We start from the raw sequence: 27823 nt of genomic DNA on the forward strand, positions 1-27823 counted from the left end.
CAAACAGAGATGAGTTCAAATCCTGGCTTTTCTTCCTCCCTGCGGCATGCCTTAGGCATTAATGAATGCTCAGTGTAATGAGGACACCCGAGTCCTCGACTCACAGCTGCGAGGGGATGGAGGGACACCAGGCGTGGCCCCGTGGTCAGCAGCAGGTGAAGGGAAGTTCCTGCTTGAACACTGCATTGGCCATGATAGGAATGGGTTCAGTCACGTACTGGGTGATCTTGGTCAAGTTACATCACCTCTCTGTGCCTCCGTTTCCTTTTGCAGACACACTCCGCAGCAGCCTTGCTCTTACAGTTGATTTGAAAATTAAATGCGTTAACACATGTAAAGCAGCCCCCAGCACACAGCAAGCACTCAATCAACGTTGATTGCTGGGCGCGTCAGTATTGGCAGAAAGTGTTATCTGGGACGGCCAAGGACAGAGCCCTCTCCTGACTGCCCCAGGGAACCAGTCTCACCAAAGGTGCCAGGCGCTCGGATTTGCCCTCCAAGGCAAGAACGAGAGAGCAGAGGGGCTCTGCCAGTGGCAAGACACAAACACAGATGGGCTGAGGCTCCTGGTGAGTCCCTGGGTCCCCAGGCCCTGGCAGAGGCTGGCAGGGATAGCAGGCATCTCCCGGCCCAGCCTCCCCCGCCCCCGCGCCCCACCGCAGAGGTGCGCAGACCCAGGCGCGCAGGTGGGCTGTGCCCGGAGCCCGCTGGCTGGAATCTGCTGGGTGTTGGCCGTGCCCCCCGAGCCACGCAACTAGGCCACACGCGCCGGCAGAGACACAAACAGACCTTCCACTCAGACGAGCAGAAAAGGATTTCATTGACAAGTTTTGGGACACGGAGGCGGGCTCAGCACGCCTACACACAGGCCTGGTGCACGTCCTCCTCGCCCGTGGAGAGATGCCCAGCATAATTAGAGATGGCCTCCAGTGTGGGGGAGAGGCCTCCAAAGATCCCCCAGCGCATCCCCTGCCCTTCTCAGAGGTGGGCTCGGAGAAGCGGTTCAGGGAGTGCGTGAGCAAGGGAGGTGCCACCTCAGGGTGGCCTTCCCATTAGAAGGTCGACAACTCTTGGACATTTGTGAGACAGGGGGCGTCTGGAAATGACAACCTGGCCTTGACGGTTTATGACGTATTTGAACCTTAGAAATGACCCCGTTTGCAGGCTGGGGATGTGGCTCAGGGTTGCCTAGCACGTGGGAGGCCCTGGGTTCGATCCTCAGCACCATATAAATAAATAAATAAATAAAACAAAAGGTGTCCAACTACAACTGAAAAACTAAACATAAAAAAATTTTTTTAAAAAGCAAAGAAAGCAAGAAATGACCCCGATTGCTAGGAAATGGGATTTCTAGGAAGATATAATGGGTTCAGAGAAGGAGACCCACTTGCTAAGGTAAGACAGTAAGTGGTGCTCGGAACAGGACACAAAACCATGCTCAGATGCGTGTATACCCCCCCCTCCGCCCCTCACACCACCTTCAGGCTGCCTTCCCTGACTGCTGTGCACCACTGTCCCTGGATGGGCACAGTGATCCTGAGTCATTTCACCATGTCCTGACCCTGGGCAGCTAGACTGAGGGCAAGGACGAAGTTCTATGCTCCTGTGGCTCCCCAAGCATCAGGCCCCGCCTGCAGGAGGTGCTGGGGAAAAAGCCGGGTGGAGAGGTGCGGGGCCAGGCCTCTCTGCCCGGCCCAGGCTGGCTCCAGGGCCCAGCCGGCAGCCGAGGATTTACCGCTCTCTGCTGAGCGGGGCCCTTTAACCGCTTGGCTGGGGATGGAGACCTGCCCGTCTGATATACAAACACCGGGAGGACAAAGAAGGCTCCTGCAACTTATAAATCAGAGAAATCATGTCTGACAGTCACTTTCCGTTCGCCAAGTGCCGAGCAATTCATCAGCCGATCCCCTCTGATTCATAAAGGCAGCTCCGCCCCGCGCCCACGTTCATAAATATGTGCACAGTCAGGCGGCCCCGGAGCGCGCGCAGGGCCGGGCCAGAGCAGCGGCTGCGTTTACGCAAATCACAGCCCCGAGCCGGTGTCAGAGTGAGGTTCCGGGCTAATTAGATCAAGAGCCCAGCAGACGACCGAGCGCCTCGGGACCCCTTCCCCGCTCTCCCCCAGGTGCTTCAGAGAGTCAGACCTGGGGGAGGGGGAGGAGCGATAAAACGCGCGCAAAGTGAAAGTCGGGGGACAAGGAGGAAGCCTGAGGGGTTCCCGCGGATCTGGGAACCTCTCCCACCCAGGCGAGACCTCGTGATCTGCAAATCTCCCTGAAGCGGAGGCCTTCTCCCCACCGCGGGGGGACGCGGGGACTCCCTCGGGTGTCCATTATGGTGCACCTCCGCCTGGAAAGCCATCCAGGAAATTGGGGGGAGGGCGGGGAGGCGGAGAGGGGCTGCCCTAGTTAGTGTGACAAACACTCCTCCAGCGCCCGTGACCCAGTACGAGCCAACCCGCGGATATGGAGAGGACCCGCCACCTCCCCGCCTGCGCTGACAACCTCTCCAGGCGTCCCAGGGCGCGGCACCCTGGGAGGAGAGTCACTTCCCTGAATTATATAAACTCGCGGGCGCTCCGAGGACACCTGGCAGCAGGGTGACAAAGCTGTCTGGGGGCTCCCAGGTCCTGGGCGCCGGCTTGGGGGCTGCGGGATTTTGTGAGTTAAGACCCACGTTCGCTTCCCTCTTTTCTTTTTTCTTTCTTTCTTTTTAATAGCACATGACAGGCATCCATAAGAGAGACCCACGCAACTCCAGTGCCCGCTGCAGCCCCGCTCATTTGTAAAGTGCAATGCAGATTTCGCCTGCTGACATTCAAACCTCGCCGCCTGGTCCCCGGAAGTCGAGGCTGGCACGGGGGAAATCGACTAGATTTATTATAAATTAAAAATAAATAAATAAAAAAAAATCCCAAACTGCTCAACAGCCAACCCAGCAAGCAGGAAGATCCCAGAGTGTCTCTGTCTCTCGCCCCTCTCTCTCTCTCTCTCTCTCTCTCTCTCTCTCTCTCTCTCTCTCTCTTCTGCTCAGGAATAATAAGTGTTAATTTTACACTTCATTTCTCAAAAAAATAATAGGATGTGCTTTTGCTTAAAACCAAGTCAGCCGGCTGGAACCTTTCAGGCTGAAACTGTGTCAGCCCGAAAGAGGAGCAGAGGGCTTTGTGGAAGAGCATCGTGCCGAGATGATAGCTCCCTGTAATGTCCTCGCCACCGACTTTTGTCTCCAAAAGCATTTGATCCCTGGCAGACACATACTTATTTCCATACGGGTCTTGGGGGAAGCCAGGAGGAGAGAGAGCTGATTATCAGAATCCTGAAGGTGAAGCTCAGGTGGGCCCCGCTGATGTCAAAGGCAGGCCTAGGCACACATTCCGAGGCCATAATTTGCTGCCTGGGAGGGAGGAGCAGCAGGCTGCAGAGGGAGTGGACAGGGCATTGTTCTTGGGCTCCACTGTGCTGAACGTGACCTGCTCCAGCCATTTTGCTGGGTCTGGCCGGCTCTTCTCTTAGCAAGGACCCAACTAGGGAGGCTGCCTCGGGATTGGTATCTTTAAGGCATGTCCCTCTCTAGGAGGGGGCAGGTGACTGACTGCTGCCTTGTGTCAACAGGGTGCATCACTAGCCACCTCCAATCAGGAAGCAGCAATAAAGGAAGTACAAGTCAGAACCAGAAACGCTTGGGTTTGAGCTCCAGTTCCATTACTCACTTGCTGTGTGTACTTGGATAAGTTATTTAACCTCTCTGAGCTTCAGCCTCTACTAGAAAACGAGAAGAAGGATCATAGATATTTTGCAAGGCAGAAGAGGAGAGCACTCTTCTCAGTCAGCCTCATCTTCCTTCCCTCATGCCACTCAGGGGTCTGCTGAGATGAGACCTGTTCCTCAGGGAACACCCTTAGCTCCACATCCTTCCTAGCATCTTGCCTGCCTCTCATCTCCTTGATGGCATTTACAAGTACCAGGCACATTAGAACTGGTGATTATTTTTTCCTCACTCTCGTACACACACATACACACACACACACACACACACACACACACACACACACACACGAACATAAACTCCATGAGGGCCGTTTTGCTCACTGCTACACCACCAGGATGCAGGACAGGACCTGGCAGCAAGTAGGTGCTTAATAAATTAAAACTGTACAATTAAAGTAAAGCACTTGGTACAAGGCTTGGAATATGGGGTGGGATCCACTGGTAAATGCCGCCACATGTCTCTGGTCACCCCTATTCTCGAGGACTGATAGCGGAAGCCCCTGCTACCAGCACCGGAATGAACTGCAGACTCCACATTCACAGCACCCGGGGCTCAGCCCTTGACCCACCCTGCAGGCCAGTCACGCACAGACCCTGAGGTCCCAGGGCCCAGCCCCCAACCCGCACATGGAGATGAGGAAGAAAAGAAGCCGGGCCCCACAGCCGTCCAGGCAGATGGGGAGGAAGGAGGTGAGGTGTGTGGGGGACCCCATTCCAATAAACACCCGGGAATAGGCACAGAACAAGAATAGACACCCAGGCTGAGGGGGTCTCCTTTGTTGCCTGTGAGGAACAAAGGCCCCTGGACAGAAGAGAAGAAGGCTGGTGACAATACCGGGGCAGCCAGGTCAGGCTGCGGATCTACTGACCTGTCATCAGCTACCAGAAAGAAATGAGCCCAGCCGTCCTGGGGGGAGGGGAAGATGACATTTGGGCTGGGAGTTGACAAGGGTCAAAGGAGAAGACAGGGACAGCCCTTCATCAGAGGGCAGGCAAACCTGGGGAGTGGGAGGCTGACCTCGGGGTCCCCAACACCCACCGGGGCCAAGCAGCTCTGCAGTATGCATATCCCTGCCAGATGGTCCCCTGCCCGGCGGTCCCCTGGGGGCACGTTAGAAAGGCAGAATCTCAGGCAGCGTCTCCGAGCTGCGGAATTAGGACCTGTGTTTCCAAAGTGCCCCTGTGTCTGGGGCTCGCAGGAAAGGTTAAGAACCGCTGGTCTCCAGAAAAGGGGCCAAGGGAGGCTGACCTTCTTGGAACCCCGTGGCGCTCCCCTAGCCATCCCGTGTGGCTCCAGCAAGGGTGCGGGTGGTGGCGCTCCACAAAAGCAAAGTCTCCTAAAGCAGCCTTTACCCACAATCTATAGAAGACTAAGAAACCGCCAACCAACAGTGGGAAATCATTTCCTGTTACCCCAACTGGGTTGATGATGATGTGGGGTGTCTTTGGAGGGAGAAGCAGCCGGGGACTCGGAGGGCAGCTTATGCTGCCACATGACCGCTGCCCCCAGCCCCAATGGCGGGTGCTCTGGGCCCCTCGATGCGCCAGTCACCCAAGAATACTCAGCCGAGGCTCGAAGGCGCGCCCCCACCACCCCAAATAGCTCACATTTTCCTAATTAATCCTGGAGGATGGGCTGTGCCCTTCCCCCTCCCTGCGGGGGCACCTTCCCAGGCCTTTCTGGCCAGGAGGGACCCATCCCACAGTCCCCTGTGTTCCGCCAGGGTTTATAAATGAGCTCTGGCAGCCTGAACTGGGGCCCCATGGGGGGCCTGGAGCCTCTTCAAAACAGAGCCCTGACAATTAGGCAGTCTGAGTTTTGAAAGGCTTGGGATTGATGGCGTGGACAGTAAAAATATCACCTGGGGAGCTGGGTGTAGTCCTCCGAGGGTTGCCTGAGGTCAGTTGCCATGGCAACGGAGAATGAGCTCAACCTTGTAACTGACCCTTATCTTTTTTTGATCTGTGGGCCACTTGGGGCAAAGGCTTGAAATCAACTGGAAAATAATCCGGTCACATATCAGAAAGAACACTATTTATACTTATTTACCCAGGTACCCGCGCACGTCCCCCCTTTCGCAACCAGGCCACAACAAGCTGGTGCCATGCATCCGAGTGGGTCCTACCAGATGGCAGGAGAAGGGGGCAGGCCCAACCCCCCACCTCCACAGAACACTGGTGGGAGGAAAGGCCACTCCCTCCTCCTGCCCCTGACTTCCTTCTTAAAGGGCCTCCCTGCACCGTCCCACTTTCTAGTATCCGGTTCAAGTCCACCTCCTCAGAGAGCTTTCTGCTGTGGCCTGCTGTTCAGGAGAGCCCAGCCTGATCCCGAGGTGGCCCGCTGGGTGCCAGTATCCGGGGAGTCTGCCCTCTGCCAGAAGCCTGTCCCCAGGACACAGGCTCCCAGGGATGCGGCCAGCTGTGCGCTTCCCAGGTGTGGCGCCTGGGAGGACGGACACCCGCCAGCCTTCCCTCCTGGTCTCCAGCCCTGGGAAGGGCCTGCTGGCTCAGCTGTCCCCACTGTCACCCAGGGGTTTCCATGGCAAGACCGGCCATCTGGCCGCAGCGCATCTCCGGGATGCTGCTGTCCTAAGTTACAAGTACTCTGCTCCCTCCTCCTCCAAGACCCAAATCTGAAGACTCCAGATGGTTCCATTGACTGACTGCTCCCTAGAGCCACGTCAGCCGGATCTTAGCGAAGGGTCAGTTGAGCCTGAGAATGATGCCGGGTGAGTGTCCCTGGAGACTGCCCGTCACAGCAGACAGGGTGCCTCAAGAGACTGCCCCCGGTGTCCTGGTCCATCAAGATGGGGTCCTTTGGGGAGTGGCAGAAAAACGGAGACCAGGCAGCCTGGAGGATGGTCCTGGGCCTCCATGGACTCAGAGGGTGACTCTGGGTCACACACCTTCTGTCCACGCTTCAGTGTCCCCCTGTGAAATGGAGGTGAAGCCGTGTATCCCCATAGGGCCAGGCCAGAGGAAGTGGGCCTGGAGACTATGGCCCCATAAGGCTACCCTGACGGCTGCTCCTGACCAGTCGACCCTGCACTCAGGCCCAGGCTCTGGTGACCTGGCATATGCAAGCCCCTAGGGGTGTCCTTGGGGCCTTGGAATCCTGCTGTCTTCCAGGGCGGGGCTGGGGGGTGCATGGGCCCTCCTGCTCCCACCCCTGGGAATAGTTAAAGAACCCTCGGACATCACCGGCTGTAGCAGGCAACCCATCCCATTTCCACCTCTGAAGCGCCTCTGCCACCTTCACCCCACGCCTCTGTCCTGCCCTCCACCTCTATACCATTCCCTGCATTTGCAATGACGAAAATCTACGTCCAGATCCCAAACCCCTTTGTTCAACTGTGGCTCAGCACAGGTCTTGCTCATGGCAGGAATATGAGTTCACTTCCTTTCTGATGCTCCTGAGAGCAAAGTTTCATATTTCTTTGGGGTTCTTCTTGCTCCTCTCTATTAAAACTTGGTAGATTTTTGTAGTGCTTAAAGCAGGCCTGGAGAAGAGGTCACGGCTCGGATTCATGCTCCCCTCCTCCACCCCAGCCTGACCAACCCTCCCCCCAGAGCATGCAGGAGCCTCCTGATGAAAGGTCCCCCCTGCTCCAAAACCTCAGACAGGGGCTGCCACTACCTGGCTGGGATCCAGCTCTGTCACCTGATTGCACACTGCCAGGGAACCCTGCCCTGCGGTGAGGACAGCCCTGGGTGGCTAATGAGAACACCAACCATCTTTCCAGAAGGTCCTACATGCGAACGAGCGGGGGCTGACAGAGACACCCACCTCCTATGCTCTCCGAGCGGTCTGCAAGCTATGTTTCAGGACAAGGTGACTGGCCGTCTTTGGCAAAAGAAATGTGGACAAATGAGGACCCGAACGCATCACCTAAAGACGGGAGGTGACTAACTCTCTAAAGCTACTTAATGGAAAGAGAGAAAGAATAAATGGGCGAGTCATCAAATCATCCTCAGGCAACAGAACAAGGTGGGCCTTCACCAAGGTCTTGGAAGAGAGAATTCTTGGACTTCTAAACAGTTTAGACCTTCTTTGGGGTGAGGGGGGTGTATCTCCGTGGTAGAGCATCAGCCCGGCATGCCGAACTCTTGGGTTCAGTTCCAAGTAGTGCCAAAAAAAGGTTTGGTGTAATTTAATTTGAAAGAACAGAACTTCTTTGCCTCTAAACTTCTAGAACTTGGGACTCTCAAGATTTAAAGTGTCCTCTGAAAGAAGATGGCCCCCAGCTGTCCTCACACCACACCCCCATTCTGCCAAAGACTGAGGACCAGTGGCCTCCGAAGATGAAGATTCTGCAACATCCCCGGGGACTCCACTAGGAACAAACCGATATACTACCCACCACCAGGAGCTCACTGAGCTCAGATTCAAAATTTTTCTACAAGGCAAATGCCTAAAATTCCGTCACTGTAACAACCCTCAGATTAATGGCCTCTAATGTACAATTAACATGATGGGCAGGCTACAAAACCCTGACTGTCACCAACCCTGCCAGGGACACATGAATTACCCCTGCTCCGAGGGTTTTCCTCTACCACTGACATCATTCTTCTGTCCCTACCAAGATCATTTTTAAAAATGAGCCACAGCTCTGAGTCAAGAAGCCAGACAGCTATCCATGTGTGTGCACACCAACACAAAAAAGTACAAGAGACAACATTTTTCAAAAGTCCCCCGCCCGGGTAGACCCAGCACTGTCTTCAAAGCTACTAAGACTTAAAGCAAGAAAACTTTGGTGCTGGGGTTGGAGACCGTAATCCACCGCATCCGACAAGTCCTCTTTCACACATTAACTGGACACTGGCATCCCTCCCCCGACCCATCAGGGGAAAAAAAATAAATAAAAAGCAAGGCTAGAAAATGATGATTGATTCCCAAGAAAAGGTTGTTTTTGTTTTGTTTTTGAATAGGCATCTGCTAGATTGGCACTGTCCAAGATGGTAGTTACAGCCACCTGTGGTTACTTAAGTTGACACTAATTAAAGTTAACTAAAAGTTCAGTTCCTCTCTCACAGAAGCCGCGTTTCCAGGGCTCACCAGCTACCTGGCTGATGGCTGGCGATTTCGGTGGCGCAGGGCATTTCCAAAATTTCAGAAAGTCCTATGGTCAGCAAGACGCTGGAATGTAGCCGGGGGAGCTGGGGGCTGTCACCTGCTCAATATCTGGTCCTGGAACCTAGAGAGCTTACAGAGTATTGAGCTGTAGCAAGACTGCTTCAAAATACAAACGCTCCCCTGCCGGTGACAGGTAGCGTCCCGATAAGTCCATTGTCAATCGAACCCATCACAGCTCTGAAGAATGCCACAGCCCTCCATCGGTGACTTGGCACTACACTGCTCCGTGCAGGCAATGGCTTACGTGGGAACTTCTGACCTTCAACCTAAACCTCTACCCTCAAAATCAGACAGTCACTTTGCCCAGAGAAAACACTGGAGAGAAACACCTTTCTCTGAAGGATGCCACCAAAATACTGTAGCTTTGGAACAGTGGGCAGCGAGCTAGTCCAGAGGCCCATGCTCCAGGCCACCCCTGAGTCACTGCTCACTGAGCAACCAGTGTCCCCTGCAATTGCATTTCCCTGAGGAACACAGGACCATCAGCCAGCAGAGGTGTCCTGCTGGTGGCCAAAGCCGAGAGAGAGTGACCAACTCATGGAGCTGGCTGAGGCCTACAGTTTACCAAGCAAATAAAGGCTGGCCTCTCCGGGCTCAGCCAAGTGGGGTGCGAGGTTCTCAGCTCTGCTTCTGCGCCCTGCATCTCATGGAACCGTTTGTTACCCCCATGCCCCACCCCGCCCCGGGATCTGAATAAAACGAAAATGGAAGCTAAAAGAGAAATTAAAACTCAATGTGGAACCGCGAACCCATTCCAATTGACACGCCTTCAAGAAGTCACCTGACCCCAAGGACATGCCAGGATGGGCCCTTCTCAGGGCAGCTCTTTCTTCAGTGTGTTGAAAAGCCACATGAGATAGCAAGGGGGGACGTCACAAGGCACGGGGCCTTCTCAGGGACCTTGGTGGAACTGTCCTCTTCCGTCCACTCGCCTCTCTCCCCATCCCCATCTCTCCTCCAGGAGACTCGGGATGAAGACCAGACCAGGCCCCAGGGATCTGGGATGCGTAGGGCCCAGCACCCAGAGACCAGAGGGGGGATGTGCCCCCTCTGGGCAGCCCAGCTCCCAGAGGCCAGCCAGCCTCCTGCCACCGCAGGAATAAGGTCTGGGCTGACCCCTCCCACCTCTGCTCCCAGCCCAAGGAGGCAGTGCCCACCATAGCTTTGACAGCGCCCACCCCAAGAGGCAGGGGATAGGCCGTGTGTGCTGGGAGGAGGGAAGCAGCTGAGTCCCGAGAGGCAGGCGTGGGGTGGAGGAGCCCCGCAGCCCGGCTGCCGTTAGCCAGGATGAGACCGGAACAGCACCAGGCCACGCCCCTCCAACAGCTCTGGGTGGCCTCTTGCCTCTGCCCTTCTTGGAAAGGCATCTTCAAAGACATCTTGGAAAAGATAGTACACCCCCACCTGGCACTCCAGCTGCTGCTCCCCAACCTGGCCCCACGCCCCTCATCTGCCCCGTCTCTCCCCTTCAGTCTGTCCCGCACACACCCACCAGATAAGGCCTGGCCCAGGCTCTAGGCACCATTGCACCCTGCTGCTCAAGAACCCAGTGGCTCCCTTCACCTGCGTAAAGTCCCACCTGCCCAACACCCCTGCGCCCAGCCACGCTGCCCCAGGGACTTCCTCACTCTCAGACCTCTCCTTCCTGACGCTAGGCCCTCGGTCAAGTCCTTCTCCGAGCCCTGCCTCTGTGCTCCCAGCCACGAGCCCCCGAGAGCATTCCAGGGGCATTTGGAACTCACCACAGTTATGTGAAATAAAAAGGCTAAGTCCAAAAACTTATTCTCTTTGCTTAAACTCGCTTGACTTTCTGTCACTTGCAACCCAAACAATCCTAGCTAGTAAATTCTCTGAGGACCAAACTGCAGTTCTTTTATTTCTCTGGTCTCTAATAGGGGCAGACAGACATAAGGTACATTCCAGATGCCGCTCCACATGCCCAGGGGCGAGGCTTACTCTGTGCATTCCCCTGGAGCGCTGGCTGCCTGGTGACAGGGCAGGATGGAGCCTCCCCTGTGAATCCCACCCTGCAACCAAAATGCTGCACACAACCGCCACTGTCTCACCTGCTGCATCCAGCTGCTACTTTTGGTGGCACGTGCAGCACGCGGAACAGAGGTGCAGCCTCAGAGTCAGGTTCAAGTTGCCCACTGCTGCCCACAAGCTGGGGGGGGGGGGTCTTGGGTGAGTGCCTCAATCCACATAAAAGAAGGCTGGCATAGTCCCGGCCTCGTAGCACTGTGGTGAGGATCCATGGGCTTAATGGCACCTGCTGTTATTATCATGGTCCTTTCCAGGGTTACTATTGACTGCAGTAGGCCCTGTGCAAGGCATGGAGGTGGCGGGAGGAGTGTGTGGGGGGTGACCGAGGCCAGGACGACACTGTTGATCATACCCAATCTGTTTAGAAGGAAAGAGACTGGGAGGCCAGGTCAAGGGACATACTCCGTCACCCAAAAAAAAAAAACCTGAAAATATCCCTAAACCAAGTCATTTAGGACCCCAGAGCAGGGAGTGGCAGAGCTGTAGGGGACAATGAAAGCTGAGCTGTCAGGAGTCGGGGCTTGGACCTTAGCCTTCCCTACACACCACATACAGCCTCACAAAACAGGGCCCAGGATGCAGGGGCCGCTCCAAGAGCGCAGGCAGGGATCTGCCGTCAGGAACCACAGCCCTGGCGCTGAAGGGCTGGATCCGGAAGGATGACACCCCCTTCCCTATGGATGGAGCAGGCACAGCCTGTGAGCTGTACTCAGCTGGGGAGCCCCGTTGAAAGCCCACCACTCAGATTCCACCCCCAGGTCCAGCAAATTATAAGAGCTCCAATGTAGAACCTCCAGTTCTGGCAAAGACCGTCGACCCTGGATCCCTCCGCGATGCTGACAAAGCCCATTTCTCTTGCCTTCACCTCATGCCTTATTCACACCCCGATCACACACGGACCAGACTTTGGGGACAACCTAGGACTCCAGAGGCCAGGTCCCAGCAAAGCACATTGAATTCCAGTTCCAAAATCAAGAGCTTGTCTCATCCGTGACTCCGGTACCTGGCCCCCTCCCAGCCTCCAGCTAGATGGTCCCTTCTCCCTGTCCAGCGCTAAGAAGAGCAGGAATCCCAGACACTCTGTAGAGACTGCGTATGTGCTGGTGGGACCCGATTCCAGCGTGACAGTGGGGTCCAGGTGGTCTTCTGTCCAGCTGACAGCATAGAACTGACTTTCCACTGCCAACAGCAAGACGTCTTCCCCTTGGTTCCCCTCCAAAGGAACACTCCTGTCTGCGGGCTGCCTGGGGTGTGTGTATGGGGGGAGCTTTGAGGAAGCTGCTCTCTGCACTGGGTCTGCTCTCGGCATGCTTAGGAAGGACAGACTGCCATCTCTGGCCCCCTCAGCCTGGTCATTTCCAGTGCCTGCCAAGCGCCTGGGACAGTGGCACTCCATCAGTTTTGCTTTGGTAAGGAGTTTCCAATACAAGGGTCCTCTGGAGACAGACAATATTCAGTGCCTGTCCAGCCCCCCCTATGGACCACAGATAAGCACCTTCTCTCTGAAGGACAATGAATTGCTTTAAACCAGAAATCCCTCACCCCATGCACAATTAAGTATAAATAAATAAAATCAGGTCCTCAAACGCCATACTGTTTTGCAGGGGCAATGTTCGCGCATGTGTGCTGGTGTTTGCTCACCGAAAATATTGCTAAAAGAACACTCGTGAAGGACCACCTCTGGAGGGCAGGGTGAGCTTTTCTGAGCCTTGCTTGGCTCTATTTTCTAGTTTTCCTGCAAAGAGCACACATAGCTTCTGTAATAAAATGGAATAAAAACTTTTAATTAGAAAAAGCAAATCCATTGATTAACATTTGAGACAATGGTGATGATGACGGTGTCATCTCTTTGGGCTGGGAGGGTCCCCATCTCTAACTTGTGGTGGTTGGACCAGAGATCCTCACGTCCCTGCTCGGCCCTTGCCCTGCAGCTCCTCGGATCAGAGGCCCCAGGCATCGGTGAGGATGGATCTCCACTCAGACACCTTGCTGGACCAGGTCAGGCCAGAGACCTGCCTTCTGTTCCCACCAGGTCGCCTCTGCACACAGGTAAGCTGCGTCCTGTTGCCTTGACTGAGCTCCACCACCTGCCAAGAGGGACAGGCAGGCCACTTCACAAGTGTGGGCTCTGCCACTGAGTGATGGGGTCCAGTCACCTCTTGGGGCCCATCTGTGAAATGGGTATGTAACTGTGCCTGATGCGCAGGCTGAAGGGTGGGGTGGTTCGTGGAGCTTAGCATGTAACCTGCTGGGCTGTCGGCTGACTCTAGTTCCAGTGCATGGCTGTGAAGGTGCCTTGAAAAGGTGTGAGTCACCATGCACTCACAGGCTGGCACTGTGTCACACTCTGGCTGGGAGGAGCCGTTGCAGGCTTTGCCCTGCAGGCCCAGGGAACGTGCCTAAGTGACTCCTGGCCACGGAGCAGAGGGAGGGGGAGACGGAGGTGAGGTTGGGAGTGGGTGAGGAGCCGCCGTGTGACAGTCCCCATAACCTGTTCAGACGTTCTTAGCAGCCACCGCCTCTGGCAGGGTCCAAGTGGGGCCCGGGCCCCAGGGGAGGCAGCAGCTCCAAGGCTCACTAGGCCAGATGCCGCCTGCCCAGATCTGCGCCCTCCATGAGATTGAAGATGACAGGCTCGGCGGCTGGGAGGAGCTGGGTCACAGGAGACATGGCAGCCAGACAGGCAAGAGGGCCAGCTGGGCTCCTCAGAGGACCCCGTGTCCCTCCCCGCATTTGGAGAGCCCAGCAAGGGTCCTCCCCTGAGCCCCTCGAGTCTTTCAGTATATTCTAAATATCGGAGGCTGGGTCCTCTTGCTGGCCCTGCCCATCCCTCCAGCTTCCAAAGAGATGGCAGAAAGTGATCCAAAGATCCAATATTTGTATTTTGAATGCTAATTGGACAGAGGAGTGGGCATGGGGGAGTGTTTATAATCAGCACTCCAATAAGCCCACAAATGACGCCAGTATTTTATAAGCTTGTTAGAAACAAATCACCCCCTCAGCTGATATTTACTTACTGATGAATCATAAACGGGCTCAATACACAAAGAGTAAATCCAAAAAGAACGTCTCTCTCCATCCCGTCCCATCTTGGGCCACAATGCTGGGGGCCCGGCCCCGCGAGCCTGAACCGGCTCTCCCTGTTCCCCATTCCCAGCGACCTCCCCAGGGTGACAGATCATTGGCACCAGCCCCGTCTCCGTGCCCACCCCCTACCCCGGCCCCCACCCATGCACTGGTCTAATCTGAGGCTCAATCCTGCGCTCTGGAGGCAGCTCCGTCCTTCTGCCGCCCCCGGAGCCCCCGGAGTCCTCTGCGGGAGCAGATTCAATCCAGCTAATTTGCATAATGATGAAGCCCTCCAGTGCAGGCTGGGTCTTAAGAGGGTTGGGAAGAAATATGCCCTGTCCTTTGGAGAGGCACACAGAAGGCTCGGTGCAGCCCGGGAGGAATGGAGCTCCTGGCAGGTGGGCGGGGGCGGCCAGGAACCCGAAGCTCACCCGCCAAGGACGGCTCAGCCCCGGCGCCCGCTGAGCCTACGTCCAGCTGGCCCAGCCGAGGAAGGACTGACTGCCCAGGGCTGTAAACCAGCAGGAAGTAAGGTACAAAGTGCCAGCTCCAGACTCAGGCCGGACAGACCCAGGTCGTAGTGACCGCCACTCGCCAGCTGGCTGACCTTGAAAAAGTCACTGACCTCTCTGAGTCTCAGGGACATGATCTGTTAAAACACTGGGACCCACTAAACAGGGCTGCTGTGGGGACCCAACAAGGCACTGAGCATGAGCTGAGAGAACGCGACAACTGTCAGCCACTATTACATTAATGTCATGATTACTCTTAATTGTGCATTATTAGGTCACCCACCCATCCACCCCTCCGTCCATCCATTCACCCACCCACCCATCCTTCCAACCATCCATCCATCCATTCATCCATTTAACAAATGCCAGGTGCCCTGCTAGGCAGCCCAGGAGACAGAGGGAAGAATTAGACACGTGTCCCATATTTAAATTGTCACCAGTGACCAAGAACTCTTTAGACCCATAAGAGTCCAGACAAAGGTGAGGACAGTGCTCTTTTGAGTCCGAGGGAGGAGAGGCTGGAAGGGGGCAGGAGCCGGCTGAGGCCGTCAGGTTCTGCCTCTTGACCCGGATGTGCTCAGCCTCTGGGAGCCCACAGGCTGTGCACTTGGGAAGTGAGCATTTTTCTGCATCTATGTTCTGCTTCAGGAAAGTCCAGGACAACGCTGCAGTCCGAGGAAGGAGGGAAATTGCACGAACACACACAAGCACGACACCAGTGGTCAGGCCCCTGAGGGGGACGGATAAACTATTTGGGATGGAGGCTGTGGCCACTTGGAGAGGGGACAAAATTCCTCAATGGGCGGCGGGGCTGCTTCAGCACCTGTCTGGTGCGCAGCCATTGCTCAAGGGACACCTACTGAGTAAGTGAGAGGACGAGCCACTGAGCAGGGCCTTCCTGGGCAGGGTGCTCTTGCGGCCAATGGGCGTGCTCTGGTGAAGATGGGCAGCGTGGCCTGGCCAGGTACACAGTCCTCCTTCCACCTGGCAGATGCTGACCCGAGAGCAGACTGTGGCGCTAGTGCTGGTGACATGCAGAGGGAACAGCCCGGCGCCCCTGACCTCAGCGCGCACTCCCTTCCGCAAATAAGCGCTACTTAAAACAAAATCCAATGTTGTGTCAGACCTGAAGCCAGGCTGGCTTTCCACAGTTAGTCCCCTGGTTGTCACAGCAACACAGGGGCCTGCACCGCCAGTATTCCCATTGTACAGACGGAGAAACTGACGTTGCATGGAGTACTTCATCCAAGGTCACGGAGCTCTACCAACACGCCGACTGGACGGGAACGTGACTCCTCACCTCTGCTCCGCCTCAGGAGCTGGTGGAGGAGCCCAAGGTGGCCTTTCCCCTCGTGTCTCTTTCACAGCCCAGTGAATAACATGGACAGAGGTGCCACTCTCAGTCCATTTCACTTCTAAGCACCAGGACACAAAAGGTGACAAGAGACGGCAGAAGGGACTAACTCCTTGTCCAGTGTTGTCTAGTTAGATGGCGGAAGGAACTAACTTCTTGTCCAGCCTGTTGACGACTGGAGAAGAGGGGCCAGTTGACAAGGGCAACCCCTTGTGTCAATGTGTGCTACAGATGTCCCGTTCTACACGCTCACGTCTTGTCCACCCTGCCCAGCTACATGGGTGTCATGAAGGCACGTGCCAGGCAGAGTGACCATCCCCCCGACCCCACCAGGTGGGAGCCAAAGCTCCCACTCGAACAGTTCCCCAGAGTTGCTTCAAATGCAGATTTTACAGTTTCTTCTGCGTGGCTCAGGGAAGTGGGCAGAATGGATTTGCCTGTTCTCAGCGGAAGTCCTGGACCCCAAACAAAGCTGCACAGACGCCGGCCAGGACTGCTCCCGAGTCGGTACTGTGGCGGGCTCTCCTGGTCTGTCTCGGAGCTGACTGTGTGCCGACCACGACCAGGCCTTACACTGACCACGTCACACCTGGAATGAGCTCACAGAACTCTAGAGGCTGTCACCGTCTGGTCTTCACTTCACCGCGGTAAGTGAAGGAGTCCAAGCCTCCCAACCTCAGAGCTGTGCTCTTCACCCCAGGGCTGCGCTAACTTCCTGTTATTCACAATTACCAGGGGCAGCAGAAGGAAAAAGACAATTAAATTCAATACTTAATTCCTATATATGCAAAGCAAAGGGATGGGTGGTGGAAACATAGCATCAGGAAGAAGGAAACTCTTGTCCGCTAGGAGTTTCAAGTGATTACACCCACCATGCAAGATGTGTTTTCACCCTCAAGTTTTAACAAGCAAGCACTTGGCCCAGAACTTTGCATATAGTAAGCCCACAGTCAATGTCTTTGGACTAAACAAACAAAAAAAGCCCACGGATTTTAAGAGGACAAAGTCTTCTTTCCCTCCCAGCTATTCTCTATTCCATTTTAACCCACTACATCTATTTAAACCGTTTTTCCTCCACTTCCAAAGAATCTCTCTCCCATTAAGAAACTATCCGCAGGGTGCCCCTGGGTATGCGGCTCCCCTCTCTGAGCTCAGAGCTCTCATCTCTGAAAGGATATGGGATCCGATCACTCACAAGTCACTCAGGGATAAGGTACTGGAACATTACGAGTTGGTCCCCATGCCAGGTGTCAAGGACTTTATCAGATAGTTGGAGGATATAAAAGAATGAGCATGTGAGAACTTCATTACCAAGTTCAAGGCTTAAACTCAAGGGCAAGACATCAGAAAATGACTCTCATACTGAGCACATGTACAAGCTGAAGAAACGTTTCTCTGGAAGCTAGAGATGTCATTAGGAGGCGCAGAGGTCAACTCCAAAGCTGATGGGCTGGGGGCAGAAAGCTGAACTTCACTGCTTCTAGAATATTCCATGTACTCCCTGACAATTCTATTGTCCTAAAAGGCAGTTGAGTTTGTGACCCCTGTTACAGAGGATTCGTTTCAAAACAAAGCAAGAGGGAAGAAAGACCATGCTGTGTAAACAGGAGGCATGCATGCCTGATGCCTGTGTGCTGTGTGAACTTAGGAAACTCATCCAACTTCTCTGAGCCTGTATGCTTACTTGCCAATAATGAGCAGAATTATTATCTACTTTATATCCCCTCCAGGAAAAAAAAAAAATCAACGGACACTCTCAGCATTCTACAGAAAGAAAATCATGAAATTTGAGGGACTCCAGGAAGACCTGAATTAGTCAGAATAGGTTAGGATATGTCATGGTAACAAATAGCCCCAACTATCAAGGGCTGCAGACAACAAAGGTTTATCTTTCACTTGCCCTTCTTGTCCACTGCAGGGGCTCTGCTCACGAATACTACCTGGGTACTAATGCTAGTGGAGCAGCCTTCCTCTCTGACATTGGCAGTCACCATGCCCCAAGGAAAGCAAGATCTCTAGAGGGTCCACTGTGGCTGTCAAATGTGCCAGCCTGAAAGTGACAAAAGCCACTTCTATTCACAGCTGGCTGGCCAGAATTAGCCAGAAGGCGCCACCCATCACCAAGGTGCCAGGATGCGTAGTCCCACCACATACCAAGAGATGACACTGAGGAGGACCAGCACAGTACCAACAAGAGCCACGATGCTCAGCCCGTCCTGTCGAGGAAACAGTCAAGAATGCAAGGAAGAAAACGAAACCTGCAACTTGCCCCAGTGACAAAGAATGTTCCAACTAGCTGAGGCCCAGGCTTCTGAGGGGCAGAGAGCCTGAGTCTGATTCTCCAGCTCTCGGGGTCAGCTCCAGAGTGGCCAGTAGGGCCCTGGCTGAGCATCTCCGGCCCCCGTGCCTTCTCCTGAAGGCAGAGGTGAAGCCCTCCTCCCAGCCCTCCGCCCTGGCCACCGGCTCTCCAAAGAGCACAGCAGGTAAATGCCATGCGCTGTCCTGGGGCTTCTTGCAAAAGTCGCTCTTGACGATAATGGCTTTAGGAGGCTATGCAACCGCACGCCTGGCATCTGAAACGTCGTCTGAGGCCAGGTGTTGCATCTCTAATTAGGATGGGGATTTTTTTTCACCCCACACAGAATTTACATAATTGGGAAGGAGGTTACCACGAGGACCACCCCCACCAATTGTGCATTTTTCATGCGCTCTTTCCACTTTCCCTTGCACACTTCAGATTTAAGGCAGAAATGAATCGATTTGAATTTTTTGAAATTAATTATCATCATTGCCATGGAAAATGTATCTGCTGCCTTCCTCCGGGGAGTGGAGAGAGGAGGGGTGATCTCACGTGGAGAGGAGCGCCGGGAGGTGCCACACGTCACCCGCTGCACTCTCAAGCATCCCCCAACCCAAACTCACACAGCTGGTCTTCAGAGCACCTCCCCGTTCAGGCTGAGCATTCTTCAGAATTTTTTCTTTTCTTTTCTTTTTTTTTTTTTTTAGCACTAAAATTAATGCTTTAAAATGTCACTTGCTACAGTAAAATTTATCAACATTATTATATACCATAGAAACTGCCATCCCAGACAAATGCACGACATTAAAATTTGGTCTAGAGCTCCCCAGAGGAAACGTTGGCTGCAATTTGTATAACAGTTTATATATTTATGCTATTTAATGGTACAAAGCAATAATTATGACTTCATTCACTGATAAGCAACGGCATTACATAAATCTGATGCGGATTTAGAACATGCCAGTCCTGACACCAGTGTACTAGTTGTAAATTATGTTGCCGTTAAAAAAAAAAAAATCCAAGCAAATATGAAGGAGCAGCAGGAAACTAATAATGCATCTCCAGCTGTTCCAGTTAACCTGCAAATGTGGCCATCTGCACCTCGGGAGAAGGCGAAGGGGAGAGACGGGAAGGCGGGGCAGGGAGAGGCAGCCATCCGCCCGTCTGTCTGCCTCCCTTCCGGAAGCACAAAGCCTCCCCTGGACAAGGACCAATGACCTTGCTCCTCGCCAGGCAAACGGCAGGACCAGGAGAAGTTCCGTGAGAGTGGACTTCCCTTCTCCACTCCTCTGGCACCCACTGGCCAGCCGAGTCCCGGCCCCCAGCCCAAAGGAAGGCTCAGATGTCACCCTTCTTTCTATGTCCTTTCTAGGGGCTTCTGTGTCCCCGCTGAGTTCCTGTTCACCTTGGTGCCCGGATGATCCAGCAGCTTCTTTTACAACTTTTTCATTTCTTTCCTTTCACTACTTTCTTTTCTTAATACCCCTTTGCAGATTACCTTGCACAGTTTCTTTTCTTTCTTTTCTTTTTTTTTTTTTTAAATAATACTGGGAGTGGCTGGGGAGGGGAGAACCATGGGTCCCCAAGGCTCAAGTCTCACACCAGGAGGAAACGCTCAGGGCGGGGAAGATCATAGGTCTTCCATCCAGTCTGTGGACTCCTGGAGCCCAGTGGCTCTCGGCTCTGCCCAGGGTGTGGCAGGCAGAAAAGATGGTTCGGAGAGTCACAAAGAGTGAGGGATGGGCGGGAGTCACAGGCTGGAGGCAGGGGCCCATCCTGCCTGCTGCCCCTGGCCCAGGCAAAGGGCGACTCCAGCCCCCAAACCAAAGGGCACAGAGAGTTCTCCCCACAGGCACATGATTCTGCTCAGGGGCAAGGACTGGCCTCTGAACCTCCCCACACCAGCTACGGCTCGGGACTCTCCCTGGACTCAATACTCTCCTTTTCTCCAGTCTTGCGGGCTGTGGCTGACGAAGCTGGTTGTATGATTTGCCAATGGATCGCAGTCTGCGATTGGAGGAGCTCTGGCTGTGTCCACTCCCTGGTTTTCCACAAGGGAGGAGCTCTGGCTGTGTCCACTCCCTGGTTTTCCACAAGGGAAGAGGAGGCCCGCGGGTCTGTCACAGGCCTGTGGCCCGGCGAGAGCCCAGGTCCAGGTCTCCTGTCCTCTTTCCACCAGGCCTGGAGTCGCCATCCTCCCGTGACCCACTGTCTCGGCCTCAGAACCAACGGGCTGTCCCCCCTCTCAGCCCAGAGGCCTTCTCAGGGCTCACTCCAACCACACCAGGACCAGCAGGGCCCTGGCCATAAAGTGGCACATGAGGGCACTGTGAGAAAATGGGGACAGCAGGCGGGTAGCAAGGGGCAGATGGGAGGGCCAGAAGGACTTGCTAGTTCTTCCATCAGTGATCTGGGGGGTTGGGCTGACCCACATTTTTCTCTTGGGGTTAGTCCCCAAGTGCCCAAGTCTGCTGGCCAGAGTCCTGGTGATACCCAGAGGGAGGGACGGCCCTCACCAGGTGAGCTCTCCTTCCGGCTCCTAGGAGGAGGCCTTCATGGCAGGGTTCCGGGAAGCTGCTGCCTAGCAGGAGACACAGACCAGACAGTGACAGAGGAGGGAGCGGCCATTCCTGCAGGGCCACAGGCAGGATCTGCACCAGCGGGAACCTCCTTCATCATCCTGTGTCCCAAACAGAAGAGCAATGCCCACGCCATTTCCAAGAGGGTCCCTAAACAAGGTCCCCCTGCTGGGACAACCACCCTCCTGCCTGCTCAGGATTCCTACCGTTTTGACAAAATGGCCTTGCGGCTAGGAAAAGAGCATTTTCCCGGCTGTTTTCATACCAGGCCTTAGGCTTTCCGCCCACCCATTTCAAACACTCCGATGGTCACTCTGTCAAGCTGCGGGACCTCGGGTCCAAACAGCATCTCAACGCATGACTCTGCCCACCCCCAAAAGGACACACACACAAGTTCGTTTGTGGGGACACAACATTTACCCCGTGGTCCTTTTACTTTCACAGTCCACGCAGCATTGATTCCGAGGGCTGCAGAAGCACGTCCTCACTGGGAGCCTACACCGTGACGTGCCCCGTGGATCCAGGGGCCAAACCCATAGCTTTGCTTCCTTAGCAAGGACAAAGGACAAGCCAGGCCTGAGGATAGGGTGACGCTGAGCGCGTTTCAGAGCACACAGAGGGTGCACAGCCGGCATCCAGAGAGTGGGTTCCTGGGAGGAGCTCTGGGGAGGACAAGGACGCCTCTGGACAGGGCCGGCCTGGGTGGGTGTGGAGGCTGGAAGACGAGGTGCTGAGACGGGGGACAGCCCCTTGGCTCTGAGGCTGAGACAGTGGGTGGCGAGGAGGACATCTGAACTGGAGGGAGTCAGGCATGAGGACACGTTGGTCAACTGAGCGGCCTCCAGGTCCGTCTGGGCACAGGGCACGGCCTGCCCGACTCTCAGCTCCAGACTTTGAGATCAGTTGTCAACATTTGAAATGACAAGGAGTTCTATAGTGAGATGTGGACTTTGGAAAATCTGAACATTAGGATTCTCCCAGGTTGTCTCCCCGGGGACCAAAAGGAGAAGGGCACGCGCTCTCTGCTGGGACACAGTGGCCCTCACATGCAGCTGATTCCCACTGCAGGCCTGAAGTTGGCCCCTGGACCTACCAGGTAAGAGAAGGACAAAGGACGCCAAGGTGCCAGCTCTTGGGTGCCAACGTGCTCTGTGACCTTGGACAAGCTCCTGTCCCTCTCTGGGCTTCAGGAAAAGCTGTATAATGAAGGGGGATTGAAATAAACCGCTCCTACGCTCAGCACCTCCACAACGCCATCTCTGGCCCCTTGAAACGGAGGTGAGCCAGGCCAGGTGTCCAGGTGAGAAGAGGGGCGGGAGGGGGAGGGGGAGCCGGCACAGAGCTCAGCCGCCCCACCCGGCCCAGGCGCCACCCCTGCGGCTGTGCTGACGCCACTGCGCGGCAGCCTGATATGAATATTGTGTCAGAGATGGGCGATATTAAGAATGACAACGCATTATTACTGCAGCGGGGAAATCTCAGGAGTCCTGGAGATAGGATTTCGAAATCCTCAGCCAAAAATCAATAGTAATGCCCAAGAATTTATAAAAGCAGCACGTCAGTCTGCATTTGAGAAGACACACTTTCAGTTTCCGGCTAAACCAAAGGGACAAGTGCAAGTGTGTCATTCAGCAAGGGCAGAAAGGAAAAAGCTAGAAATGCCTGCAGGGTCCTGGGGACGGGAGGCGCCTGGTGGGCTTCCCCTTGGGGCGCCACCAGCCAAGCAGGCAGAGGAACCAGCCGTGCTCCCCAGGGGCTCCAGGAGTGTTCCCCAGCCCCCGGAGGAGAAGGGACATGGGGGTACCCACACACCTCTCCAGGGCCCCTCTGCACTGGAACCCAGGCTTCCAAGTCTGTTCTTAGCTATAAAGTGGATATTTAAGAAGTCTCCATTTTTCTCCTGGGATGTTAGGAGGATCAAAATGATTTTTTTTTTTTTAAATCAAACCTGCTGTGGGAGGCATGAAGACCACATTGACCCCAGAGGCTCTGAAGGTGGATAAGCTGGGTTCCCAGGCCAGCCGTGCCACGGGCGTTACCATGTTTCAATTTTATATGTGTTTCCCGAAACCACTTTATATCTATTTCTCAATAACAACTGCTCTTAGTGTATTAGCTGATGGTTTAGGTATTCTCTTGAAATATTGCCTTTCCCTGATATAAGGGCTCCCTCGTTGGCAAAAGTGTTTCCCAACTTTTCCTTGAGTGACTTGCTCAAAAGAGGAAGTGAGAGAAAGATTCTTCACTTGACAGGTAATGAAGAGCCCCCCAAAGGAATGTGTACACCCCAACACACACCCGTCAGCCAAGGGAGGTGGGGGGTCCGTCCAGAACAGCCCCGCCCTGGAGGCAGGCCCCCCCCCCTGCGCCCACCTCCAGTGCCCACCCCTTTGCGGACCTTGCTGCCCTCCCATGGAAAACACTGGTCTGTATTTTTCTAGAACCATCGTGGAAGGCCCTAGATTAGGACATCCATGCTGAAGAGCCCCTAAGAGGTTCCTATCAGACTCCCGCCTTTGCACACCCCAAAGCCAAGGCCACAGCTTCTGACTTTACGTTCCAGTCAATGGACCAGGAGCTGGAGTCTGCCTCAGGGCTCCCCTGGGCCCCTCGCTGGGCCCCTCGCTGGGCCTCAGGCAGTGGCTCTGAGCACAGCAGCACAGGAACTGGAGCTGCAGCTGAGCATTCTTCTGGATCAAGACCCATGTCCCCTCCATGGCCTGCTTCCATGACAATGCTTGCTCCAGGTCTCCAGTGGGTGACTGAGGACAGGGCTCCCCCAAATCCCAGCTCCCCCCCAAACCATTTGGCTGGACACGCTTACCCTGCCTGGTCCAGCCCAAACAAGTTGAATGAGAGGGCTGTGGGCATGGCGGTGGGTGCCCAGGGGGTCTCCAGCACCAGCCATTCAGATGATGCCAACTCCAGGTTCCCTACGTTTTCAGAAAGTAAAGGAGAGGACGGCACCACTTCGGCCACTGTAAGTGGTGGCTCTTCTGCCCGACTGTAAGCTCTCTGAGGTCAGGCACTCTGATCTCACTGGAGTGCTTTCAGTTGACTTTTTTGATGAGACGAAAGCACCATGCGATTATTGCGGAACATTTGAAAAATACAAAGAGACAAAGATCACCCTCCACTCTCCTGCTCATAGAAACCCAGGGTCCAGATTTTGGCCTGTTTCCCCTCCAGAGAGAGAAACCTCCCATGATAAGGACAAATGCCCCCAGCACAGTCCTGGTAGACAGCTGGCCCTCAACACACAAAGAGTGAAGAAAGCGCTGAGCGAACAGCCCGAGAATGAAGGAGTTAGAACGAAAGTGGCATTGAGGCCATGCAGTAAAAACAGCACTTTAAAATTAAGAGCTTTATCAAGATGGAAATTGGGACCTAGAATGATCTACTGCACCAAGAAGTATGTTTCTTTGGTATTTCATATGCTTATTTCATAATTAAATGTTTTAAAAAATTTAATAGACCTCTTGGATGCATAGCAAACATGCCTGCATTGAAAACAGGGTATGGCACAAATTTTCCCCAAAATAGCAATAAAAACTAAATACCCTGGTTATTGCTTAATCGTCCCTAATACCTGTATCAGTAGGTCCCTGTTAACACAATGCCAGCCACTGCCACCCTTGTTCCCAAGAGAAAACACTCAGGTCTAAGCTGGGAGCACTAAGTAATTCTACTGAAGCTGAAGAGGGCAGTATCTGGCATATGGGTGTCTGCCCAGAACACACACAGGCATTAATCGAGCCCTTACTATGGGTCAGCAACTGTGCATGTCGTATCTCATTTAATTTCCATAACTTGCTTTCGTTGTCCTATGCTATTTTCTCAATTTCTATAGGCAAGAAAAGTTAGCATATGGTCTAAGAAGCTTTCCCAAGGATACAGTACTAGTAAGTAAGTGATAGAGTTAGGATTTGAATTCAAGAAGTATGGTTGCAGAAATCCTGCTTTTAATCCTTTAATGACTCATGGAGAAGTAGATAGATGGAGAGATGGAAAGATGGCTATCTGGTGGATGAATGATTAGAAGATTGACAGATGGACTGACAGATATCTAGGTAGAGGGTAAGTGAAGGGATGAATAAGTGGGTGGATAAGTGAATGGGTGGATGGATGGATGGATGGATGGGATAAGATGGGTAGGTAGGAAGATAGATGAATGGGTAGATAGATGTATGGGTGAACAGATGGTAAAGAATGGATGGATGGATGGATGGACAGATGTATAGGTGAGTGGATGAATAAGTTGGTAGAAGAATACATTCATGGGCAAATAGATGGGTGGATAAATGACAAATCGATGGAGAGATAATGGGTGAATCAATGGGATGGGTCAGGTAGTCGGGGCATGAATAGATGGGTGGCTGGGCGGCTGGGCGGATGGCTACAAGAGTGGGTGTGGATGCTCTGTGGGTGGATGCAGATAGATAATGGTCACCTGTCAGGCAGCTCCGCCTCCTTTCCCTACCGGAACGCCTCACCCCTGGAGCACACGCAAGAAAATAACCCAAAGGGCTGCTCACCACGGTAACCAGAGAGCTGCAGACTGAGAGTTGAGAGACTCTCATCTCTCCCAGACATGATCCCCATCCACCCACAAAGGGCAGAGTTCTCAAGCCCACCAGGTCCATGACCTCCTCCTGCCCTTGGAGCCCACTTATGGGCAGCAGAGGATTGACGGCACCTGGGGAGATGGCGGGCCAGGTGCAGAGGCCAACCATACCGCCTGCTCCAAATATTCCACTTCAGCCTGAAGCTTTGACTTGGGCTTTGTTCATTTCCCCAAATTCCCTATGGCCCTCATCACCCTTCAGATGTGTCCTCCACTCTCCAAAGCCCCTCTCTTCCCCGACCGAGTTAGAAGCCCCTTCTCTGTACCCACTCACAAGCCGTTCTCCTCCAGCACCGCCTGCACTGATTGGCCAAGAGAACCCCGTCAACTCTGCGGCCCCCCACTGCCCCCCAGCTCAGTACTTTACACCCAGAGGGGCTCAATAACTACGTGTGGAATTGATTCCACCAATGCCACAGCCTCCCCACCCCCACCCCGCTTGGCCACCAGTAACGAAGAGCCCAGCCACCAGGCTGCAGAACCTGCCACCTGCAGTTACTTCTTTATCCACAAGAGAGCACAGTGTCTTGAAGCTCCACACAAATTCTTTTGTAAATGCCTGGTGTACTTACAGAACACTGTATAACTCAAAAATTATAATTAAAATGTCTTAGCGCCTGTATTTATAGTAACATTTAAACTACTGTGCTTTCTTGAAGTCAGTCATTTACTTGGAGAACAGCGCACTTTATAGTGAACAGATCTTTGAAACGGGACCGCGGGGATGGAGCCCAGGCCCATGTAACTCAATATATGTCAACAGCTGTAAAAATATTGGTGGGAGAAGGCAAGAAGACAGCCCTGCGCCCCGACCCAGCGCCCCCGTCTCCTGCATCTGTTTCAGCTGCTCCTTCCTCTTCCAAATAATTGGGCCATTTTGGTGCCCGCTGTCACACAAGGCGGGCCCTCTTTGAGGCTGGATGATCAAAAAGGTTATAAATGAAAATGATTTCGATGCTGGCGGCCTGGAGAGTGACCAGGGCGTGCGCGGCGGCAGAAGGGGCTGTTCTAATCTTGCCAACTGCACACCGCCGTCGGAGAGTATTCCTAGGGCGCGAGCAGCTCCCCAGGGTGAGGCCACGGTAAATTCCGCCTAATCCCTTCTGCATACAAATGAGCGCCTGGCAGGAGGACGGGGCCAGACGCAGCCCCCGCCCACCCGCCTCCCGGGTCGGCTGTCTTGACTGAACAAACAACCCAGCCCAGGCAGAGAGGGCTGAGGCTGGGCGGCAGGAGAGGGACAGGGACCACGCGAGCGGATCCTGGGGCAGTGCTCTGGCGCAGGCATACAGGCTCCGGGTGGCAGAGGGTGGCCATGGTCGGGGAGCCAAGAGGCTGGCCAGGGTGAGAGGGTGGAGTGTTCATCCACCTGAGGCAGCTGCAGGAGCGGGAAGGTACAGGGCAGTCTGTGTGGGACCAGCCCCTGGGCACTGCACTGACTCTCCAAGATGCAGAAACTCACCCCGAGCCCACGGTCATGGGGAGACCCCCTTCCAAAGGACCAGGCAGGCAGGAATCCCAGGGTTCTGTCCTGCAGCCTGCCTCAGCCCCAGGCCTTCCCCACCATCCAGACTGGGTCAGGGAGGGTCCTTCCCTGCAGTTCAGCTAGAAGTCAGTCAAATGCGGGGCCCGGGAACCCCAGGCACAGAGGCAGAAGAGGGACGGCTCCAGAGGGCAGTCCTCAGCTGGGGATACAGCCCACAGAGGGAAAGGGATGTGTGTCTGGCCACAGGAGTAAACAGACAGCAGAGAGTAGAATTACAGTGCAGTGCTGCAGGTTTGAGGTCCGGACACAGTAAACTGGAGGCCAGGACTGTTCATTCTGAGGCCCACAGTCTCTGGCTCTCTGAGGCAGGTGTTCATAACCTGGGGCTCATAGACGGAGCTTATAGTGCCCTGGATGCCTGCGGGAGTGGGCCAGGCTCATAGTCTTGCACAGATGTGGAGAAGCATGATTAGTATCACAGGGTCCCCTGTGGAGGTCCAGAGGAAGGTTTCAAGACACAGAAAAGGGTAACTGCTCTGGTCTGGACTGTCAGAGGCTCCTGCCCCAGCTCTGAGTCATTTCTCCAACTGACGATGATCCAGGACAAGAGCAACAAGCCCTGGCCTGGCGTCACGGTGGTGCATCCCTGTAATCCCAGTGACTATGGAGGCTAAGGCAGGAGGATCTCCAAGTTTTTAGGCCAGCCTCAGCGACTTAGTGAGATTCTCTCTCAAAATGAAGAGTAAAAAAGGCTGGGAATGTGGTTCAGTGGTTAAGCACCCCTATGTTCAATTCCTGGTATCAAAAAAAAAAAAAAGCAACAAACCCAGAGATGGGCCAAGGGCCCCGCCCTATGAGTAGCAAGTGCCCTTGTGCTCAACAGCAGGTCCACCAACAGATCCAGCGCATGCGCAGACACACAGCTCTGCACGGCTCAAAGTCAGCACTTCCCC

At 54.3% G+C, this 27823-nt stretch overlaps 1 protein-coding gene and 1 long non-coding RNA gene across 4 annotated transcripts in view; one reads left to right on the forward strand and one right to left on the reverse strand.

Moving 5' to 3' along the window:
* Nucleotides 1-27823, reverse strand: part of Znf423 (zinc finger protein 423) — a 317088-nt gene that overhangs the window by 28214 nt on the left and 261051 nt on the right. The gene's annotated exons all lie outside the window — the stretch shown is intronic.
* On the forward strand, nucleotides 1698-2941 carry LOC144370847 (uncharacterized). Its single transcript, XR_013430859.1, has 2 exons — nucleotides 1698-2125; nucleotides 2720-2941. It is a non-coding gene; the product is annotated as an uncharacterized LOC144370847 (long non-coding RNA).

Source organism: Ictidomys tridecemlineatus, chromosome 15, assembly GCF_052094955.1.
Source record: "Ictidomys tridecemlineatus isolate mIctTri1 chromosome 15, mIctTri1.hap1, whole genome shotgun sequence".
In the NCBI taxonomy this organism is placed as follows: domain Eukaryota; kingdom Metazoa; phylum Chordata; class Mammalia; order Rodentia; family Sciuridae; genus Ictidomys; species Ictidomys tridecemlineatus.